Below are 24,389 nucleotides of genomic sequence, written 5' to 3' on the forward strand. Positions count from 1 at the left end.
GAACTGTCATGCTCCACCCCTAAGTGCCACTAATGTTAATGTTGAGGTAATATTGAGTCCCACTAATGTTAATTCAAGTGTTTCAAAGTCCCTTAAACATTCCCTTAGTGATGAGCTTTAATGTCCAAAATTAAAATTGTAGGTGCAAGGCCTAATCCTGTACAACCTGGAAGTACCCGATTTGTTAGGAGAAAATTGTTGAATGTCAGGAGGGGTGGTGCATCTACTCATATTTTTCAGAGCACACATGAGGTGACAACATATTCTATAGCAACCCCTATTCCACCAGCATATGCAACATGTTATTCATCATGTGGGAGAGCTAAAGGAATGCCGATCAATTCAGGAAAGGGGGGGCAGAGGGAGGTTGTACCATACTCACATTGGCCCACTAGTTAGACAGGTAACAATACCCATATGCACATTCCTCTCTAATATATGTTGTGCCATGGATAGAAACATGACTAATTTTTCTGATGTGTGTAGGTTGTAGAACGAAGTAGCCATGAGATCAGATATTCCCAGCCTTGATACAGGCATGGGAGTATGAGAATGATCTTTTTTTATATTATACTTGACACTAGTGCATTTGGACACATATCTAATCATATTAACTACTTTTGTGCACGGATACATATCCCACTCTTAGTGCAAGAACCATGTGGATGATCAACACACAATATTTTGTGTATTTATTATATATGATGGTATTTTTTGGACTGTGGTTGATATCCCATACAACACTTTTTTTTTCTGTATGATCAACACTCTTAATGCAAGAACCATGTCAAGTTGAATATATTGACCATGTAACACTTGTTTTTTTGTAAATGTTGATGCACAAACCATTTGCTTTAGTAGTATTGTATGATGTTGAATGAATGATTGTTTTAAAATTTATTAATTGTTGATACTTGAATCCTTTTTAGCATACTCTTCATCAAAATTGGAGCATAAAGAAATGGACTTTATGACCAATAGAATTGTTAATGGAAGTCTCTTCATACTATAAAGATAACCCTTTGTTGGGTTATTCTTTTTGTTGTTTTTTTTTTTGCTTGTCTAACAAAACAGGTGAGTAGTTGAGTTGGAATTGGAATTTGGTAAAGGTTAAGTATGTTTGTAGTTGAGTTGCTTTTATTTAGAGCATATAATGCATTCATTGTCATTCACTGCCCAGGTCCTTTAGAGCACCTGTCACTTATCATTCACTGCTTAGGTCATGATATTTGTGCTGTTTAAGCAAGTTCTTCATCTCTTGATTGCCTCTTTGCCTTTTTGCATTCAAAGTGAGAATCACATAGAAGAAAAGAAAAGAAAAGAAAAATTCCTATAGAATTGTCATGATTGTGAACACACCCTAGTCTCTGTTTAAGCAAAGTCCAAAGTGAATGTCTTACTAAAAGAAATGCTATAGAGACCTTCTTCATCTCTTGATTGCCTCTTTGCTTTTTTTGCATTCAAAGTGAGAATCACATAAAAGGAAAAGAATTACCATGATTGTAAGCACATGCTGGTCTTAAGGGGTGTTCAAGGGGGAAGTGTGGTTCTTCAATAAGCTACTAGCTAGCTTGAAACTATCAATAGATGGTTTTTCAAGGGGGAAGTGCACTCTTATAGAATTATCATAAACCTTTTTCAATTTAATCACAGTTTTTCAAAATCTTCATCATCTTGTAATCTGATTAATGACTGTTCATGCTTGATGTGCCATGAGTTTCAGGCTATATGTATAGATTGTTCTACTTTCCTTGAACTAATGAGTGAATTAAACCCATCATTGGGTCTTCTATTGGTTAGTAAATGTAGACCAATGCAAGCTTGACTTTCCTAATTCAAATCAGGTTGTTCATGAATCTTCAGTCATATCTTAGTTGCTATTCCCTTAGCTATATATGGTTCTATGGGTCTTAGATGCTCATCAATTTTGTTAGTATGAAAACTATTTATGAGAAAAAGGGAAAAAAATCAAGTGTAGCTCTGTCCATGGTTGGGAAACACCAAAACTTGAGTTTGTCTCAGCTTTAAGTGAGAAGTTGACTAGTTGGGCCCCATCCATTATGGGTCATACTAGGTAATCTGAAACCCAAATGGTGGAGGGATTCAACTAAAGAATAAAAAAAGAAAAAACATTCCTAGAGTTCCAATTCAAATCTCCACTTTAATATCAGGGCTCAAAATCTTCCATGTGAAAGTAAGATTTCAGAGTTAATAGATCAAAGTGAATGTTGTATTTTTTTAAGATGGAGAATCACATAGTTCACACTATCTATTTTTGGTTCACTGGGTCATCTTCAAAGAGGCAAGTTTGATTATGCATCTTTGTAAAGAAAAACTAAGTTTGATTTGTAAATTGTTTGATTACCAACATTACATACTAGTGCATCAGATTATACATCTTTGATTCACATATTTTTAATACGACCCAACAATTTATCACAAAATTCAGACATTCTATCAAAGTTGTCCTTCTCTGATTGGATGACTGCTTCAACCTCATCTAGTGGGTCTTTACATGACATTTCCATACTTCTTGAAGGCCTTGCCCCATCTCTTTTGATGGTTACGCTCCCCGTGTTATGTTGGACATTTGCTCTCCCTGGTATCCATGCAAAGAACCTACACCCACCTGCATCCTACAAAAAATGATGTGGATTCAACGATTAAAGATTTAACTAACTTGTAAAAGCAAATACATCTTACTTGGGGCTTTGCGCAAACCCAAAATCATCTCCCTTGTGTACCAGGCAATTTAGATGTGAAAACCTTGCAAACCCCACTTTCACATGGACAACTCCTTGCCTCATCCTTCCATAAAAAAGAAATTATGTCTTCTATCAAGGGCAAACTACAGCAATAACCAAGAATTGGGTTAGATGATACGTTATCAAATGCCCAATGCAAAATCACAACACAATATATGACCTACATAGTAATGGCAATCATAGAACACTCGCCCAACATTCTCAATCTTCTTGTTCCGCACAACAACAAGTACACACTCTCCACCACCACATGGGCAGAAAACCTTCATGGTATTAGAGGGGTGCTTGGGTGTGTAGGTATGTGAGGGGTGCATGGGGTGGGCGTGCGCAGGCTGGGAGTGTGCAGGCAAGTGCAAGACTGGGAGTGCACGAGTGTGGGGCTGTGCATGTGTGGGCAGGCGTAGGGATATGCATGCGTGGGCTGGTGCGGTGATGTGTGTGTGTGGGCAGGCACGAGGTTATGTGTACTACGCTAGCAGTGGGGTTGGGCATGGGCAAACTTTTCATCGAACATCTATAGATCACCTTCCTCTGTCTTCATTCTTCCTCCTCCCTCGTCCTTCTTCCTTCCTCCTTCCTCCTCCTTTCCAGACCTATTTTCACCTTAAACAAATCTCCTCCCTCCTCCTTCCTCCTTCCTATTCACAATCGTCAATAACCCCAGTTTCAAACCATGATTGTTGTCAATATACAACCAACCCAAAATGTTTGTTCACACGACTCCTTGATGTGTATGCTTAGGAATTCTACACCAGACCAGTGTTCTTGTCGATGAATACCAAAAGGCACTAACCACCATAACATCTTTTGCTCTTCATCTCATTGTGTGCAAGTCAAAGGGGCATTTCCAACCATTGAAGGGTACTTTGGGTATAATGTAACATTAAATCTAACACGTGAAACGGTTTGTGGGGAAGAGTTAACACCTTAAAGCCTTAAAGGGAAGGGAGTTGTAGGGAAACTTTTTGTAAGCATGATATTTTAAGATAATACTGACTATAGGGGTAGTGTTAATTAATTTCCTATAAGGGTAGATTAAGGCATTGTTTGAGAACACTTTTAATAAGTACTTCTTTTAAGACATGGGACCACACATTAAGTGGTTTTTAAGTACTTATGGGTGTTTGGTAAAGAAGTGGGGAAAAGTACTTTTTTTAAAGAAGTATTTATTTGAAAAAGTGGATTCAAGTTGGCTTTTTTTTGTAAGTACTTCTCCAAAATATTAGGACGAACCAATCCCTAACAATTTGTATAATGACTAAAATACCCCCGCGAGGTTATACCTCCCCATTCTCCACTCATTCAATCCTCAAACCCTAGCAGCAGCGGCACACCAGTTGTAGGTCCATCGATGACGATTGGCGGTGAGGAACTGTGGCCGGTGAACCTGCCGTTTGGCCTCTTTCCTCTATTCTTTGAAGTTAGATCTCTAAAACATAGCTCGTAGCTCAATCTCAGATCTCTAAAACAGAACTCGTAGCTCGATCTCAGATCTCTGAAATAGAGCTCATAGCTCGATCTCAGGTCTCTGAAACAGAGCTTGATCTACTCGTCGCCGCCGTTCAGGTGTCGAAGAACCGAGAGAGACGTTTCAGCTATCGTTGGTTCTCTTTTGGGGAGGAAGATGAACAATGTCTTGTTCGTGGTTATAGAAGAACAAAAAACAAAGGAGAAAAAGAAGAAAAGGAGAGGTTGTTGATGCTCTCTAACACTCGAAGGGAGAAAGAAAAGGGGAGTTGCAACGACGACAACCTCCCCCTGTTCATTGAAAAGTATTATATAAATGTACGAGAGAAATGAAGGCTAAAATTGTGATTTGAATAAATATAACTATAAGTACTTAGAAACATAATAACTGATTTGAAAAAGTGGAATGGGCGTCAAAACAATTACTTCTAATCCGAAAAATCCACTGTCCATTTCCTTCTTCCTCTCGACACACAGCGGCCGATCTGCGGTGGAATTCCTCCACCGTTCTCTCCTCTCACATTTTTCTCTCCGTTTTTCTCTCATTCCCTCTCTCTTGGCCACCCCCACAGTTCCCCTCTCTCGTCTATCGAACCAGAACCTAATCGCCCAAATCTCCTGTTCATCATCCCCTTCCACTCGACACCGAACAGAGTTCTATCAGCAGCGCCAGTGCCATCCCTCTCGATTTTCGTCCATTTTCGTTTTACCCCTCGTCGTTCTTGAATCTCCTCTTCTTTCCTCATCGTTTTCCTTGTCCTTTCTTGACCATTTTCGTCTGTCCCAAACACTCTAGCGGCCCCCTGTTCTCAGTCATCACCGGTTAATAAGAAACCACAGTAGCAGTCGGCCTTCAGGTCCGTGCTCTTCTCGATCTCCAGTGAAACTTTCACCCAGCAGATCGTTTCCTCTTGCTCAGCTCCCAACTGCGATTCGTCTGTCAGTGTCGCCGTTTGAAGGAGGGTAGGAATAGCAAATGTTCTCAGTTCCCCTGTTGCAGGGTCTAATCTCAGGCTAAATACGATTTGATTTAGAATAGAAAGCTCCTGGTTATGAGCATCGATCAACACTGCCAGGCTAAATAATCTCAGGCTAAGTTGAGAACGGCACACTCCCGATCCCCCTATTGCATTGTGCGGATTCAGGCCAAACCCGACTCAGGCAAGATATCAGGTCCCTATTATTTACTGTTCAACGGCCTCTTCATTCGTCTTCTATCTCATCCACTGTATTTAGGATCAATAGAAGTTTTACTGCATTTCTATTGACTGTTGATTTGCCTAAGCATGGTGTCTATCTCAACTGTGTGTCCATTTGCTGTTTATCGTATCTACTATGTCATGTGAGTACACAAATTCTGCTGTGATCCCTCTACTTGCTCCAGTGTGATGTTTTATTGTGATTTTGACTTGGTCGAATGAGGTGGTTTGAATTGTGAGAATCCTTTGAGTTCAGTTTCTTAATAATGTAATGGAAGGTCTGCATCTGTTGTGTTAATCAAGGTCTGGCAAGACTGTAAGTGTAAGAATTTGGGTCATTGGGGTTCATTACAATAGTAAAATTAATGCAAAAAGGGGGAGCAAATGGTCTTGAGAAGAATGTGAAGGATCCAAGATGATTCCTCTATTTTGCAGGTTGAGAATGAGAAAGATGATTAGCCTAGGAAGATAAATCAATCACAAAAAAGGAATAAAAAATAAAAAAATACAAAAGACAAAAATGTAAAAAAGTAAAAAAAATAAAAATTTTAAAAAGTAGAATAAATTAAATAATAAGCAAAGTGGGCATTAGAGATGAAGTGGGATGGTTAGTTTAGATTCGGTTGTGTTTAGGTGACAAGGAGGGAGGATAGGCCACTAATAGTACAAAAATATAAAAATAGAATAAATAGATGACTGATCCAGCAAGTTAAATACACAAATAGAATTCCGTAAAGAAATAACTAACTAAATAAATAAATAATAAAAAATAAAGAAAAATAATGAAATGAATAATTGGGGAAATTAAATAAAAAACAGAAAAAATGAAGAAATAACTATAATGAAAAAAAGATAAATAAAAAATAAATGATAAAAAATAAAAATAAGGATAAAATAATAATAAAAATTGGTAGGATAGATTTGTTGATTCTTGTCTTTTGCTTTTAAAGTTACTAGTATATTTTTGTTTGTTTAAATAATTGTGTTTGTGCTTGTTTGAAAACCCCATGTGGGCTCCACTTATTGGACCTAGGAGAAGGGTGCCTAACCCCTTCCCTCTCCCATTAAACCTTTTGAGTTTTGAGCCATCTTGGGCTTTGGAGCAACTATTTGATAAAAATGGTTTCTAATGTACTTCCCAAAGGGTCCGTCACCTCCATTTCCTTATCTGATGTGTGGCGACTCCAAATCAGCCCAAGTGAGCCATTTTCCTATGCTCATAGTTATTTAAAGGTTTTGTTTTATGTGATGGAGTATTATTGTATGAAAGGTGTGGTGAGGCGGCACAATCATGATCATTGGAAGGGAATCTTGTGAATTTAACAGTGGATTTGAGAGGGTATATGAATCGAGTTTTGGTTTCTTGGAGTTTTGACATGTTTTGGAAGGAACGGTGGGGTCTGATCGGGTATCCAAAGTGTAGGAAGTGGGTCGAGAGGTGGTAGAGCAAAAATTGGGTGCTGACATCGGGCACCCTCATACAGTTTGGATCCTCAACAGGACCCCTAGAGCGAGCTCCTCAGTGACCCCTTCTATTTCTAAGGTATCATTGGGGTGAACCTTCCAGTTGGGGCAGTAAACCTCGCCCTTTGCTTCCTTCAATGTATGTCCTTTGTGCTTGTTTGTTGAGTTGTTTGCTGCTGAATGCCTCCCACCAGCTCTCCTATTCAAAGTCTAACACCACTACGCTCTTGTGATAGTCCGCTGCTTCTTGGAAGGTCTCATTACAAGCTCCTTGGTGTGTGGCTGAACATGAATCCAGATCAAGCCTGTGACTGTAACTTTATTCCTTGCCTATGGCGCTGTGCTCTCACGAAGCACCTTATTTGCTGCTCCTCATTGGCATCCATGTTGGTACCTTCACAACACCGACCAAAGTTAGTACTTGGAAAGAAAACTATAAAGGATCAAATGTTTAATAGCTTGGTAACCAATCAAGTTGAGTTGGGCATAACTCAACATGGATCAAAAAAGCATTAGAGGTATACTCCTTGATGTTAACCTCAAGCTTGGCCATGTGTGCCAAGGCTCCCTACTCCTCCTTGGAGAGCTCTTTTGAATTGGGCATCTTCAACTTAATACTCAGGACGACAAGCTTGGACCCAAAGGGCAATCTATCATTATACTACACAAAAAAAAAAAAAAACTCCCCTTCCAATCATGGTTTAAGGAGGGGGTTCTGAAGAGCACTGCCAAGTTCAGCCATGTAGAGAAATAATAATACCCCCTCTGTTGATCCTTCTTTTGAGAGAAACGGTTGTAAAAGATGAAAAATGTCATCAATAGGTCATGGATGGTATAAAAACAAAGGAGTATGATCATGTATCAAAAAGAGTTGGGCCTTAACTAAACATGCAATATGAGGTGGTCTCTCAGCATAACTACTAACCCCTTATCTAAGGGAAACCTGAGACCATCCCCGATGTTGTCCTCGTACACGCAAAGCTCACTAAGCCAAGGAGAATCAACCTTCTATCCCTTCCTTGAGAACCTAAGCTCATACACTAGAGGGATAAGGTATTACTATTTAGATATCGTATGCCCTTAGCTCTAAACAAATTAAAATAATCAAATCTTTATTGGTGAATGAAATCAGAACATTGTTATTTCATGTGTGTTTTGGTATGCTTCTGTGAATTACCCATTAAAGTAGATATTTACAAGACTTATGTTAGTTTAGAATGTTCTTAACCATTTGACGAACTTGGGGAGCTTATCATGTCAAAGCTGACAGCATTGTACTACCAAATTGGTGGGACAATTTGTCTCAATAGCTAGGGCTAAACCTAAGGTACAATGAGTGGGTGTTTTGGTGAAGCACTGAATAGGAACCATTTCTTGTTATTCCCTAAACCTTGGAGACATATGGGTAAAACTATAAAGTTACACTTAGCCTCTAACTTGGTAATGATACTGCACTAGGTATTGGACTAGGTGCTTTTGATATGCTTAACTAGTAAGATCGATTAGGGGTAAAATACTTGGGTATGTTGGAGTAGTTTGGAATATCACTTAACTGGGTGATCATTATGACATGATCAACTACTTTGTCAAACAAAGAGAATATCCTAGTTTATATTCGCTTTGATGGAAATCAAATGTATTTATATCCATAAATACTTTATTTTATAAAAGGGCTTGCAAGATTCATCTGAGCAGAGTGTGTGATGTTGCATCTTCTAGCTTGGGAAGATGTCCTTCTCTTTGGACAATGTACTAATATTATTGGCTGAGAGGTTGAGAGCAAAAGAGTTTCATTTTCATCTATGGTGAGAGGGTGAGAGGGTGAAGCAAAGAGAAGGTGAGAGGGTGAGGAACTGAGATGGGAGAATTTGTGGAGGTAGGTCGTTGGAAAAAAGCTTTGAAGATTGAATCTAAGGAGCTCCTATTTGAGGAACTGAGATTAAATGGTCAGCTGAGCTTGAAAATCAGGGAAGCAAAGAGAGGGATGGTGTTGTTAGAAGGTTTGGGGGTAATTGAAGGGCTCAAGGAGTTTGTGGAAGGTGCAGTAACAAAGGCAAGCAAAATAGTTGGAAAGAGCTTCTCTCAGAAACTGGAAGAAGGTTTGTTGTAGAGTGTAAGAGAAACCTTAAAGGTTATTTTATATCTTTGACAGAATTCTTTGGCAAAGGAAGAAAGCAGATGGTCTGCCTACTAGAAGGAAGAGTCAGGGCTGGAAGGCAGTCCATGGGGTCTTATGTGAACTGCTGCAACACTTGGGTGCTAAAAGAGAAGAAACAGTAAAAAGGAAGATAAGCACTTCTACTAGTCTGGTGAGAAATAATAAGCAAGAGACTCTATTAGTGACAGCTGGGGCAGGCAAATACAGAATGGGAGTGAACATACAGAGAGGAGATTGGGAGAGTAAGCTGATAGTTAAAGCTTCAGCTCATATACTAGACTGGAGGAAAGTTGCAGATCTATTAATAGCAAGTTTAAAGCTGAAGAGTACATTTATTTTAACACCCTTTGAGAAGGATAAGGCTGTGCTGGATCTGCTGGAGAATAGAGTAGAAATTGAGGCATTAAATATCCAAGCTGCTCTTGGAAGCTTCACAGTATCAAGATGGTGTCCGGGATCAAACTCCAAAGATTTCTTTGTTGAAGATGGAGTGATGGTACGTCTCTTAGGTCTTCCCTTTGACTTGTGGAAGCAGGAAGTTGCTGAAGCCATTGCTTTGATGTGTGGAGGATCTTTAGGAGGTGCCTTTTGGGGAGACCTTTGTTCAGCCTCCGTTCTATTGAATGGTGTAAAACCTGAGGAGATTCCTCGAAAGATTGAGGTGCTAGTTGAAGGGCTTTGCTATTCAGTGTGGTTGGCTTCATCCTTTGAATCGGTGCTCTGGAAGGAGGCTCGCAGGGAGGGAGATGAGAAGGTTGAAGAAGAAGTACTGCGTGGCAAGAAGGGATTGGTTGATTCAAACAAGAAAAGATCTTTCACAAAAATGGAAAAACCAAGACTGGAGAAACAAAAGGGTAGCACTCAGGGGGTGGATTTTATGCGTGTGGGAGCAGTGAACAGCCTGGAGGGTAGCAGGTCCTTTGCACAGGTTGTAACCGGCGCCAACTTGACCTGTTTGAACAAGGAAAAGGAGCCGGTCCAAGGAAGAACTGGATCTAGACCGGATAAAACCAAACCGAGTGCGTGTGACTCTTTTAAAAGTCACATGAGGTCGCAGTGGCTTAAAAATGGGCCAGAGCCAAAGCCCATTCGAAAAGTCTCGGGTGCGATTAAAGGCCCATTTGGGTTAGCGGGCCCGATCCAGTGGTTTAAGAAGGCGTGTGAGCCTTTAGTAAACTCACGTGACTGGGGACACGACTAAGATAGACGATGCTAATGGTCTATCATCGTCCCTAGTCGCGAGACAAGGGGGGAATGCGCGCAGCGCCAAAAAATAGAGAAGTTGCTCGACTTGCGGTGGGTTTCCCGATGAAGGCTGAAGGAGTTTAGCCCCTTGCGACGCTCCTTAGAGAAGCCGAAGCCAAGTTACGTTAAGGGAAGACTTGAAGAGAAGGAAGATAAGGATGAAGGTTGGGTGCAGTGCAGTGAAGGTGATGAAGACTCAGAGGACTGTTCGGTTGATGGTACTAGCTTGGGCAGTGTAAACGACGAAGGTAGTTGCGCTGGAGGTGACGTGGATGGGTGGAATATTGTAAGTTTATTTCAGGGTGACGAAGGCAAGTGGTACAACCCGTTCCCAAGACCACAGAGTGTGCAAGGAGGATCAGAAGGGGCAGACCGGGAGAACCGAAAGCAGAGCAGGAACACACCATCAAGGGGTGAACCAGGGGTAGAGTGGAAAGATCACCAGGGTGACCAAAGGACAAAAGTACTTCCCGACCAACTCAGGGAGATAAATTTTTACCAATCTCTGGAACAAGAGAGGGAGGCAGGGAGCAGTCCTTTTCTAGCTTGTCCATCAGTCCCAGGTAACCAAGTGATTTCGGTTTGTGCTACTAATGTGTCTCCAGTGTCTTTGGTTCCAGATTCCGTTCTTGCTCCATGTCCTGTAGCCCATGATTATGTAGCCAAGCTAGCAAATGGGCTCTCCAAGGAGGGAGAGACCGTAAGGAAGGAAGGTGGGAAGGTGTCGGAAGGAAGGTTTAGGAGTGAAAAAGTCTGGGAAATTATTGAAAGAGTGCTTAAGGAAGTGGAAGGAGAGCTGATCTGGAGAGGGGAAGGGGAGGTAGGAAGAGGGGAGGGGTTAGTGGAGAGGAGGGAAAGGAATGAGGGTAGAGATGGAGAGGACTACGAGGAGAGAGCAGGGTTGGAGGGAGGTAATAGGAAAGGGAGGGTGGATGGAGAAGAAAGAGTAGAGGTGGGTCCAGAGGAGAGGAAGAAGGGGCAGGTGGATAGAGATGGAGGGGATCCTGTAGGAAGGGTAGGGCTGGTGGACTCAGTGAGTGAAGACTTGATAGCAAAATTTGTAGGGAAGCTAGGTTGCAGATTGAAAGATCTGAATGTGCTGAAAGAAAACTTACAGAAGAGGAAGGAGAAGATCAGAATAAAGAAGAGGAGATTGAGTGAAGTAGAGAGATTGAAGAGAGATGTAGAAGGTGATAAGAGGCTTGGGGTAAAGGGAGACAGGAGGAAAGGGGAAAGTAGTGGTAAGTGGAAAGGGGTTCACCAAGAAGCGGAATGAAGATTCTTAGTTGGAATGTGAGGGGAATTGGGAGTGCAAGGAAGAGGGCGACAATAAAAGAGGTAATAAGACAGTGTGACCCAGACATTATGCTGCTACAAGAGTCTAAGAGAATGCAGTTTAATGATAAATGGGCAAGGAGTGTATGGAAAGCCAGGGGAATTAGCTGGGTGGCTGCTTCCTTGTGGGGTGCTTCCGGGGGGATTGTAACAATGTGGAAGAAGGATGTGGTGGAAGGTCTGGAGGAGTTGATCGGAAAGTACTCGGTGTCTCTGAAGTTTAAGCAGCAAGAGGATGACTATACATGGGTGCTCACAAATGTTTACGGACCGAATGACTATAGAGAGAGAGAGGAGTTGTGGGAGGAATTGGCTGATGTTAGAGGGTTGTGGGATGGGCCGTGGTGCATGGGTGGGGATTTCAATGTGATCAGATTCTCGGAGGAGTCCAATAAGGTTAACTAGAGGGTGACAAAAAGCATGGGGAAGTTTAATAGTTTTGTGGATGCCTTTGAGCTTAAAGAGATTCCCCTAGTCCATAAGACGTTTACATGGTCAAACCTTCAATCTAGACCCATTTGCTCTAAACTGGATAGATTCCTGTTTTCTTTGGATTGGGAAGAACATTGGGGAACCTTGGCTTCTAGAGCTCTCCCAAGGGTGACCTCAGATCACTGGCCCATAGTATTATGTAAGGAGGAAAGAAGGTGTGGAGGTCCTACCCCCTTTAGATTTGAAAATATGTGGTTACGTCATCCAGGGTTTACTAACAAAGTGGGGAATGGTGGCATGACTGTAACCCACTGGTGGATTGGGAGGGGATGAGATTTCATAAGAAACTACAATTCTTGAAAGCAAGAATCAAGGAGTGGAACGTGATGGAGTTTGGGAGGATAGAAGAAAGAAAGGGAGATTTGATGGATAAGATTGAAAGCCTTGACTCTAAAGAAGAAAGGGGAGAATTTGGAGAGGAAGACAATGATCTCAGGAGAGATTTGAGAAGACAGCTAGAGGATTGTTTGCACGAGGAGGAAATTAGTTGGAGGCAAAAATCTCGATGTAAGTGGTTGCAAGAGGGAGACAGAAACACTAGGTATTTCCATTCTCTAGTAGATGGCAGGAGAAGGAAGAACTTTATCTCCAAATTGGTAGTAGATGGAGTCGAGTTAGTACAACAAGAGGAGATTGCCAGGGCCTGTGTGGAGCACTTCAAATCTATTCTAAGAAGGCCTATAAGTAGAAGGGTGTGGGTAGAAGGTTTGGACTGGCCAGATGTAGGGGTGGAGAATAGGAGAAGGCTGGAAAGAAGCTTTACTCTAGAAGAGATGAAGGAGGTTGTGTTTTCTATGGATAGAACAAAAGCTCCAGGGCCGGATGGGTTCACAATGGCTTTTTATCAGGATTGTTGGGATATCGTGAAAGATGATCTCTTGCGGGTGTTTGAGGAGTTTTTCAGGAGAGGAATTGTCAATCTGGGTGTGAACTCTACATTTATAGCTTTCATTCCAAAAAAGAAAGATGCATCCCACCCGAAGGATTTTAGGCCAATTAGCTTGGTTAATAGCTTGTATAAGATCATTGCAAAAGTGTTGTCTATGAGGTTGAAGAAAGTATTGCCTGATATCATTGCACACTATCAAGGAGCCTTTGTGAGTGGGAGACAAATTACTGATCAGATTTTAATTGCTAATGAGAGTGTGGAGAACTTTAAGAGGGATAAGAAGAAGGGAGTGGTTTGTAAGTTGGACTTGGAAAAGGCTTATGACTTGGTGGACTGGGATTTCTTGAGGAGAGTTTTGACTAAATTTGGGTTTGGGGCTAGATGGTGCAAGTGGATCATGGGTTGTGTAAGGAGTTGTCATTATTCAATACTAGTGAATGGGACAGTGGTAGATTTCTTTCCAGCCAGTAGGGGTAGAAGACAAGGAGACCCCCTGTCTCCTTTCTTGTTCATTCTAATTGCGGAGGTTCTGGGGAAACTGATCCACAGAGCAGATGATAGGGGGCTCATTAGAGGCTGGAGAGTTGGGAGGGTGGAAACCCCCCTCACTCACCTACAGTTTGCTGATGACACGATTCTATTTTGTGAAGGCGGTAATGTGAGCTTGATCAGGAACTTGAAGTTGGTGATACAACTGTTTGAGCAAATGTCTAACTTGAAGGTTAACCTTGGGAAAAGTTGTATAGTGGGGGTGAACCTGGAGGAGGGAAAGCTCAGGGAGAGTGCTGAACTGTTGGGGTGTGAAGTTTCGGGGTGGCCGTTGAACTACTTAGGGTTGCCGTTAGGTGATAATCCCATGCAAGAGAGCTTTTGGAACCCGGTGGTGGAAAGGTTTGAAAAAAGACTGGTGTCCTGGAAAAAGAATTACCTCTCTCTCGGTGGAAGAATTACACTAATCAAGGCCACGCTTGCTAACTTACCCAGTGAAGGTCGCTAACAAATTAGAGAAGTTTATAAGAGATTTCCTGTGGGAGCCAGGAGAGGAGAAGAGGGATCACAGAGTTAGCTGGGAGATAGTGTGTAGGAGTAAGCCTTGTGGTGGCATGGGGCTTGGGAGTATCAGGAGAAGGAATATGACTCTGTTGGGGAAGTGGTTGTGGAGGTTCCCTATGGAGAAGGAGAAGCTATGGGCTAAAATAGTGGCAAGTATACATGGGCTGGAGGACAATGGATGGGACGCTGGAATCAGAGCTAGGACCACAAGCAACTCTCCTTGGAAAGCCATTCATGACCTGCTACCAGTTTTCTCCCCTAATATCAGGTATGACTTGAATTCCGGTAATTCCATAAAATTTTGGGAACAAACCTGGGTGGGGAGCGCCCCTTTAAAGGATCAATTTCCTTCTTTGTATGCTCTATCTGATTTGAAAAATGAGCCGATCTTGTCTTTCATCACCCCGTCCTCTTCCACTTCTAGGATTGGGTGGAACTTGAGTTTAAGAAGGGATTTGAGGGACTCAGACCTTGACAGTATTTCAAGCCTTATTGCACTTCTTGATAATGTTGTCTTAGACCCCACTAGGGAGGACTCTAGAATTTGGACACCTACCCCCAATGGCATCTTCTCTTGTGCCTCGTTCTTCAAAGTCTTAAGTCAGTCCACCGGTCCTACCTTCCCTCCTTTCCCTGTTGGTGAGGTTTGGTGTAGGGCAATACCTCCTAGGGTTGATAGTTTTTGTTGGGAAGCCTATCTGGAAAGAATTAACACTGGTGATCTACTCCAAAAGAAGAGACCCAATATTTGTTTGTCACCTCAGTGGTGTGTTCTATGTAAAGCGGATGGGGAGACTGGTTTTCACCTACTGGTGTCTTGCCACTTTGCGAGGTCAATTTGGGATTGGGCTTCCTCCTTATTTGGACGCAGTTGGAATCCCCCATCAGACTTGCAGGGCCTTTTCTCCCCCACCTTTTTCAGGTGGCGGATAAAAAGGGGAAGGATAATGTGGAGAGGACTAAGGGCTGCAGTATGTTGGACATTGTGGGAGGAAAGAAACTCCAGGATATTCTCAGAAACCCAAAGAGGAGCAGCAGATTTGATGGCTATCATACATATTAGGGCGGTACAGTGGCTGAAATATTTGGAACTATTCACAAATTACACTGTGGATGACATGTTGAGGAAGTGGGGTGAAATTGCAAATTGCACACAGACCAAGTCAGTAATGAAAGTGGTTTGGACTCCCCCACCTAGAGGATTCTTGAAATTAAACTTTGATGGATGCAGTAGGGGAAATCTGGGGCAATCGGGGATTGGAGGTGTTTTTAGGGACGAAAATGGGGTCATCTCTGCCATGTTCTCAGGCCCAATTGGAGTGGGTGACTCCCTTAGAGCTGAGATCCTTGCAGTTATGGAAGGAGTTCGGAAAGCTAAGGAGTTGAACATCAAGAAACTCATAATTGAAGGGGATTCAGAGGTGGTGATAGGATGGCTGACTAAAGATCAAAATGGTTTATGGAAGTATAACAATGAGAGGAGGAAATTCATGTGGCTGGTGCGGGAGATGGAAGTTAAGACATGTTGGGTTAAAAGATCGGCTAATTCCCTAGCTGACGGTTTAGTTAAACAAGGGGCAGAAAGGGATTCACTGTTTTGGGCTAAGCTATAACTTTAGTGTATTCTTTTCTCTTTTTCTTCTTTTTTCTTTCTTTTATGAGGCTCTTAGTGACTCTTGGAAGATAAGTGTGTTTGTCTTCCTCCTATAAATTTTCTACTGATGATTAATGAAAGTGTTATTGATCAAAAAAACAAAAAGAGGTTGAGAGCAAAAGATTATTTTGGCTAAAACCTCATGTAGGGGTGCAACTTGGGTGGACCCAACCCGAGCCCGAATCGGCCCAACCTGAAATTTTACACGGCTTGGGCTTGGATTTTTTATCCTCAGGTTGGGCTTGGGCCCAAGAAATCGGGCTTTTTTATTTTTTGAGCTGGGCCCGAGCCTAGCCCTTAGGTAGCCTGAACGTGGCCTGAGCACAACCCAACTATACACATATGTATATATTTGTTAATTTTGCATATATATTTACATATATACATACATATTTTGCATACAAATATACATAAAAATATGTATACATGTTTGCATAAACACAAACACACACACAAATATATGTATGTATAATTTTAGAGTGTGTTCATTGACCAACTCAAGCCCGGCCCGGGCCCGAGCCCGAGCCCAACCCGAGTGCATCAAATTACAGTGTGGGCTGGGCTCGGATTGGGAAATTTGGGCTTGGTTCGAGCTCGGGCCTTAAGCCCAAATTTTAAGGTTGGGCTCGGGTTGACCATAAACCCGGCCCAACCCGCCTGGCTTGCACCCCTAACTTCATGGGTTTTTTCTGTTAAACAATTGGATTGGGTTCATAGGATGGCTAAAACTCAAATCCCACTTGTAACATAAAGCGCTGGACCGAATTTAAGCTCAATTGGATTGGGAGCGGTTCACTAAGGATTACTTAGTGAATTCGCCCATGTGTTTCAACATAGCTTGGGAGCTTGGTGAGTCCCATGCTATACAAGGAAGAGGCCAAGGAGGTTGGTCATCCATGTGAGAAAACATTCACTTGAGAGTTTTGGTAACATTCCAACAAGACAAGTTTGACTAAGGGGGCATTCTACAACATGAATGTTTTTGCTTTCATTTATTTTTGGAATCGCCAATCAGCAAAAAAAAAAAAAAAATCAAAAACATGTTGAAATCTGTTTTTGTTTTCAAAAGGAAAAGCAAGTTGGTTTTGTTTCAAAAAACAGTACATATTTTAGTAACCAACAAAATATTGGTTTTTAAAAAACAAAAACAAATTTTTTAGTACAGAAATTATATGATTTATGGAGCACGAAGTTGAATAATCAAATGAAACATGTTTTTGAAACCAGATTCAAGAACATTTTTTTGGTTTCTGTTTTGAAAACAGAAAACAAACACACAATCAAGAACACGTTTTTTTGTGTTTTTGTTTTGAGAAACAATCTATTTTCAAACCAGATGGTTTTGATTTGTTTTTGGAACCGTCAACAAGAAAACAATTCACGTTGTAGAACGCCTCTAAGAGGTTAAGTTGTTCGGATTCTTAGACTGAATTAGGAAAAGACTATTCTCCCCAACTCCTAATTAGATTAAAATCTTATCTCAAATGTCAATTAGGAACTTTCTAAAACAGTTGAAAATCATTGAAAAACTCTTTTTAGGACTCTAGGAGTCCAACTCTATATAAGATTGAGTGTAGAAGAGTTGAGAGATAAGAATTTCATAAAGAATAATTCTCCCAGAAACTCTAGTCCAACTAAAGCTGAAAGAAGATTATTTTTCTCTCTTTTCTTGTGAGTTTTCTAGAAAAAATCCTAGTCCCTCAAGTGGTTAACATATGCAAACCATCGGAGATTTGATTAGTTCATTGGAGTGCAAATCAACAAGGTTTGGTTCTCACAAAGTTTGACCGTTCTTGAATTGGGTTACACTGTGTTCAACTTGGAGAGTTTGGTTGATTTCTTGGGTGTGTTATTGGGAGCTAAGTTTGTGTCATCCAAATCAGGTAACATTCTTCCCTTGTTTTGGTAATCAAATTAGTTGAATCCTAGATCGATCTATAGAGAAAACTATTTTCTCCCTTGGAAATTTGATTCTATCTTGATTTGGCTGAATTTTTTTTGAAAGTACATGCTTCCCACCATCAAGATCCGACCTTTTGGGGTCTCTTGCAACCCAATAAACAATTGCTCCTTGATCCTAACATATCCTCCTCAAACAAGTAACAAGAGGTGTCTACAAGACTAATTAGGGTTCGAGTTGAGATCTCCTCAACCTCTTCACCATGGTAATCTACCTTAACCTCAGCCAAGAAGGGGGGACAAAATCCTTGTTCGCCTCCTCATGGGCATCTTCTTCGAATTCAACTCCAAGGGTGTCCACCTCAACCTTGGCCTCATTGTCATTAGTCTCGGGGACTACCACTTCAGCCACCTGCCACCTCCCAGTAAGATGACCTTTGACTTTGCTCATTACCCGAGCTCTAGCTACCTAGTCCCAACTTTAAGGAAGACAAAGGCGAAGGCATGAAGAAGCACTTAGTGGGAAAGAGCTATACACTGAAGCCAAAAGTACTCTAGAAGACGACCCAAGCTGAACTCCATCAGATGCTCACTCAAATGAGAAAGGCAATCGATTCTGTTCCTTCCCTTTTTATAGGGATGGCTAATGGCCTAGATAGGTTGACGATAAACAATTCAGATTACACCCTACGGTCAATGTATGCATGAGAGCTCAAAAGACAAGCATCATGACCCAATGCCACTTAGTTTGAAAATTAAATTATTATTTTTTTAAATCTCCCATGCTCAGCCTCCAATCATTGGCATTTAATGCCTGGACTGGGCTAGGTCACAACCCAAACCATGAGAGAAACTGGGTAATTTCACAATTGAGCACATGAAGAGATTGTCCTCCTAATGGCTGCCAAACACCTCACTCCTTGACTTTGGAACTAGGGTTTAGGTAATGGGAGCATGAACCACCCTAATTGAGCCACCACATGGATGCTTATGTGGACAACGACCAGCCGAGCTATGCAGCACAACTGAGGTGGAGAGCAACGACGTGGAGCAAGACCACTCACTGTAGAGGTCAACAATGGTGCACATCTTGGACCTTGGACGAAGGACACGTGATGCAAACCTATCAAAGCCCAACCTTCTTCACCCTTCACTTTGCATCTTGTGCGAGGAACACAGAACCAACTCTTAGAACCACGGTTGAGAACAACCTTGAGAAGTGACATGTATTCCACAAAAGTGAGGAGCATAACAGCATTACCCCACAAGTATTGAAGGACACACCTTCCCAAACTTTGAAAACCCCCATACCCCTTTATCAATGTATCCGTAGGTCTCCATGACCTTGAATAAGGATGCTACACGCCTGAAAACTATATTTTGATCCTTGATAGAAAAGGCCAGCTCAAGGGTTTAAAAGTATATACGTGGATCATAATAACCATCTAACACATCTTATATAATTTGAGCTTTAACTACTACACGGATGAATGAGATCATCCAATTATGTTAGGCAATGGTTATATGCTTGTAAGCAAGCAAATGAACTCAACAATTATTAGATAGAGAACAAGAGCTTGAACCCAATTCATCTATGCCATACAGTCTACAGGCACACAATCCAAAAAATAGAAACTTTAGCAAGGGAAATGAAGCCCCCGTTTGGCAATGTTCCATTAGAGCGTTTCTCCTGTTCTCAATGTTCCTGCGGAACAGAAACGCGTTTGGCAAAAAAAAGAAAAGAAAATGAGAAATTATTTATTTTCTGTTTCTGAACTTATTTATAGTATATATTTTGCTATCTGTTTCTGTATAAACCAAGTCGTTGATGGTTTCTGCTTGCAGTGTGATGTGTTATACTAGTAGTGTAGTAGGACTTATGGTTGTTGCCTGTCTTGATTTGTCTCAATGAATCGGCTTTTTTAACTGAATTAATTAGATACATATGTGTAGATTGATTGGACTTTGATTTCAGTTTTCTATTTTTAAAAATTCCAATACCCTCTCCAGTTCTTTTGGTGATAACATAGGTGCTGAATATGTGTTGCTGAATGCTTGATGTATATTTATTTTAAAGGAGGGAAGTGTGGAAGGTTGCTTTTTTAGATTTATATTAGGTTCTACGGCATTCTGTTGAATTATTTAAGCTTAACTGACTTTAATCCTGGAATTTTATTCTTATAAGATCTCTGTTTATGCTATGGTTCACATTAGCATCTTTTATATTCTCATTTTCTTTGTTTAGATAATGCCACTTCTTTCCCTCTTTCCCAAAGATTAAAGACTTGTAATAATTTGTCTTATACCTGTTAAAATGTGCAGCGTCATTCTCTTGTCTGCTTGTTTTATTCAGCATACAATCACCTTGCCTTTTCGGTTTTCATTGTATACTTTTTCCTGTTGAGGTATTTATGGTTCATTGGCTAACTGGTCTTATTTTTTTTGTTAATTTTAGGCTTAATGGGGATGGATTTGCAGAACTAATGTTAAGAAGTAGTTTCATTATCCAAATGTTGTTTCTGTTTCTTTAGAGCAAAAATCTGTTCTCGAGGAACAAATTGCCAAACGTCTCTGCTATTCCCGAGGATCAAGAAATAAAATTCTTGTTCTAAGCCCTAGAACAAGAATTTCTGAAGGAACAGGAACAGGTGCTAACGTTGCTAAACGGGGCCCAAGCTTCTCAGTCCCACAACTCCACCCTCCTGCAGAAACCCTTCTATTGTCCTTCATGGCAGCTTCTACTCATCTACCGTCTCTGGTATTTCCTGGTAAATATTCTCCCAGCATCAACAACAAGAAAAGCTGTCGCTTAGTCTGTGTATCTGCTCAGAAACCAGAGAAAGAAATCTTCCTCAAATCCAAGGTACTTCCAATCCAGAAACCACATTCTCCATTGTCATTTTATTCATTAGGGTTTTGATTTTACATTGCTTGTTCGTTCCATGGTCCTTATATCTTACCCTAGCTCATCCAATATTTTTCCTTTTCAATTCATGTTTCAAAACAAGGGTTTCTTTGCACTCATCAAGATTCAGAAGCTAGGGTCTTGTGGGTACGCTCACTTACTTGATACTTGCTCCAATTGGAGTATGGCACAGGTTGAAAATCATAGAATGATCTGATCAAACTGATTTTGGGTCAAGGGATCTATAATGTGCATGGAATCTACTTCGTGAATGGAGATTGTGGATTTAAGATCATCGCCACTTGTGTTTTATTTGTATTTATCTACGTTTTAGTGTTTTTCTAAAAATACTTTGACTTGGCTGAAGCTGAATATCCAAGGAGTTTCTGTTTTGATTAATATCTTGGCTAAGTCAACCCCCCCTTTCTCCCCATAAAGAAAAGTGTTGGTCAGCAGAGTCTAAGGGATAAATGCTCTAACGATTCGTCATATGTTGCCCATTGTGTCCAAGCAGCCCTTTGATGCTAAACTTGGTCCCGATAAGGGTCTCATGGTTGCACTGGTATGTTTTTGTTTTTCAAGTCTTCCATTGTTACAAGACATAGTCCGGGTGCCTACAGATCTCTCTGTTAAATTCCAGGGGCCTCTACATGTCTGGAAGAAAGAAGAGGGAGAAAGCTGTAGGATGGTATCACAATATTTCTGCAGGTTTTCTCTTTCTAGTATCTTTTGGTGCTCGATGATCTACACTCTATGGTTACTTAGTGTTTACCGATTCTACATATCCATTTTTTAAGCTATGTTTCCTCTTCTAAAATGAAATTTTGTGGAATTTAGTAGGAATTGTTGAATGATCCGGAGGTTGCATTTTTATATCCTTTTTACCATGGGGAAGTACCTAATGTGCATCAAAGGATCAAATGATTGATTGTACCTAATCGAATTGATTGTATAATTTTGTGTCAGCTTTTGAATCTATTGTTGCTCAGAGTCTTAATGTCTTATTGCGTGATACACATAACCACAAGGATCAGAAAATTTAACATTTTTAGCTGTTCAAGCCGGTAAATTGGTGTTTCCTTAGGATCTTCATTTTATTCTTCCATATTTATTCTTGAACTGTTAAGCAAATTTCTTTTTTAGAGTCACAAGGTTGGCTTTGAATATGATAAATTATTAAGATGGATCATGGATATTTTCTTTTGTGCTGTACAAGTTGCATGACCAGTTAACGGTCTTAACTTGATACTTGAATGGGCCATATCAGTTATTACATTCTAACGTTAAGAATGCAGATATATGGATTTTAAAGTTTATTTATTTGTCTACATTAATGAAATAATTCTTAGTTTTTTTAATTGGAAATCTTACAGGTTAATACATTACTGGACAGCATTAAGTGGGATGGCAAAGGCTTGGCAGTGGCGATTGCCCAAGACATAGACACAGGAGCTATCTTGATGCAAGGTTTTGCAAACAGGGATGCTCTGGCTAAAACAATTTCATCTCAGAAGGCTACATTCTACAGCCGTTCACGGTCAACATTATGGACGAAGGGGGAGACATCCATGAACTTTATTAATGTTCATGAAATTTTTCTTGACTGTGATCGTGATTCAGTATGTTTCTCAAGAACTGAATTTTGGAACTTAAACTTGAATCGTCTCTTTTAAATCTGGACAGGGGTTTACTTGAAATCTTATTTCAGATAATTTATCTTGGGAAACCTGATGGTCCTACATGTCACACAGGAGCAGAAACATGCTACTATACACCAGTTTCTGATTTCTTACAGCATCCAAAGGTTTGCAATCTTGAATTCTGTACTCTCTTTTTTTTGAGAGAGAGAGATAATGCAGCTGTCAGGCCATGATGCTAGAGTTGGTGAAGTGATGTGTGTTTTTTAGGGGTCTGGGGAGCTGATGAATGATACACATTTAGGCTTTAATTACTTTATTTGCTGTTGAGTAATAAGCATTTAGGTTTTCAGTGGTTCATATGCAACAGGTTGAAGATAATAGGTTGGCGTCAACTACTCTATACTCATTAGAGTCTACAATCTCCATGCGTATTGGACATAGGAAAACCGGAAAATGGAAAGCCATCATGGACAAAACGGTTATTGCTTGACAATAAGATGCTCTGCTCCAAAATCCGGTATTGTACTCATTTTCTTCACCAACCTATAAATTAAAAATTACACTTTCACATAGTTATAATTGGAGTGGTTATATATCCACTAGTTTAATAGTCTTTTTTCCTTAGAAAAAGGCCCAAGTGTGGGGCCATAGAACCTGTAGCCAGTCTGGGTCCCATAACTTGTGACGTGACGTATACCATATTTTGAATATCAGACTCACTATTCAGTGAGTCTTACCATGGCAATTTGTTTATCCGAGAATAAGTTTTAGACATTATTGCAATGGAGAGACGTTTTATTTGAACTATTCAAAAACCCAGTAAATAACATATGGATAAGATGTTTAAATGCCATCCTGTGAGGTGATTTATGGTCTAGCCCCTTCTTGAGGGATCCCCTCTACTGAACAATACATCTCAAGTTTTTGAGGACCTTAGACACATCAGTGCATGCTTAAACTTGTGCTTATACATGCACCAACTGTTATTTTAGGGCTTGGGTTGGCTGATTGGGTCAAGTTGCCTAAGGCACTGGCCAACCTGTCTTAAAGGTGGAGTCGGATCAGTTGGCTTCGGGTTGAGGCGAAGCATCCAACCAAATTGCAACCCTATGGAGTTTCTTATGTTGAGTGGAATCTAAAACCTTTTGCAGGGAAGAGACAGATGAGTTATGTCGAACATTGGAGGAGAATGAAGATAAGTTGCGCACAGCCTCTGAGCTGGCAGATGTACTTTATCATGCTATGGTGCTATTGGCAGTTAAAGATGTTAGGATAGAAGAAGTGCTCCAGCTCCTAAGACACCGTTTCTCTCAGTCAAGCATTGAGGAAAAGAAGAGTCGAAAATCAAACAGCTAAATCTTCATTGCTATCTATGTTGAGAGATCCCCATGCAGTCCATCACCATCATTATGCTGCCTAGGAGTTGCCACAAAATGCAAAGAGAACATTCTCAAAACTTTTGCAGCTCCAAACTCTGAAATTGTAAATGCTGGTTGGTTTTGTAATTTCAATATGACCCTCCACCACCTTTCGGCAAGTTTGATATATTGTTTGACAGGACATATCAATTTTGCATGGGAGAACAATTTGTGGGTTTTTTCATGTTTCATTACCCACTTCACTATCGTAAGTTTATGATTCTAAATAGCACATGTATTAAAACCTTTGCCAATGCATTTATGTTGCTTTATGAGTTTACAAGTTAGATGTAACTTGATGTGATTTCTAGTATCATTATAAGTTAATAACAAGTTGGTGTGCTTGTATCACTAACTAGGGCATAAATAGGGTGGATTCGAGCTGAGCCAAGCTGAATATCTAGTTATTCGGGCTTGGCTCACTACTAAATTATCAAGCTTGAGCTCAGTTGCCTTTGATTGCAGGTCTCCCTCAGCTGTCAAGGTGTTGAGCCAATAGCTGCCAAGGTGTCGAGCCGTGGTCTCCCTCAGTAGCTGAAGTGGCACCCTATGTATATATGTAAAAGCTCGATTAGGCTCATGAGGCTTATTAGGCGTGAACTTGGCTCGATTAACAAACGAGTCTATATATTAAGCTTGACTTTGGCTCAAAGCTTGGTTTAGACCGAGCCAAGCTGAGTTTTTCATGAGCTAAGTTGAGCTTTCCATGAGCCAAGCTCGAACAACTCATGAAAAGCTCGACTCATGGCCACCCCTAAGCATAGTACTATTTACTAGTTGGGACCCATGCCATGCATGGGCTTTGT

The 24,389-nt window shown here is 40.8% G+C and overlaps 1 pseudogene across 1 annotated transcript; it reads left to right on the forward strand.

The window, feature by feature from the left end:
• Nucleotides 1–4,627: 4,627 nt before the first annotated feature.
• LOC104593330 (histidine biosynthesis bifunctional protein hisIE, chloroplastic-like) lies at nt 4,628–23,672 on the forward strand (annotated as a pseudogene). Its single transcript, XR_016078747.1, has 6 exons — nt 4,628–5,393; nt 20,076–20,483; nt 21,899–22,144; nt 22,234–22,329; nt 22,533–22,682; nt 23,317–23,672. The product of XR_016078747.1 is annotated as a histidine biosynthesis bifunctional protein hisIE, chloroplastic-like (transcript).
• The last annotated feature ends 717 nt before the right edge of the window (nt 23,673–24,389 follow it).

The sequence above is a fragment of the Nelumbo nucifera genome, chromosome 7 (genome assembly GCF_055504915.1).
Source record: "Nelumbo nucifera cultivar China Antique chromosome 7, China Antique-T2T, whole genome shotgun sequence".
Taxonomy (NCBI): domain Eukaryota; kingdom Viridiplantae; phylum Streptophyta; class Magnoliopsida; order Proteales; family Nelumbonaceae; genus Nelumbo; species Nelumbo nucifera.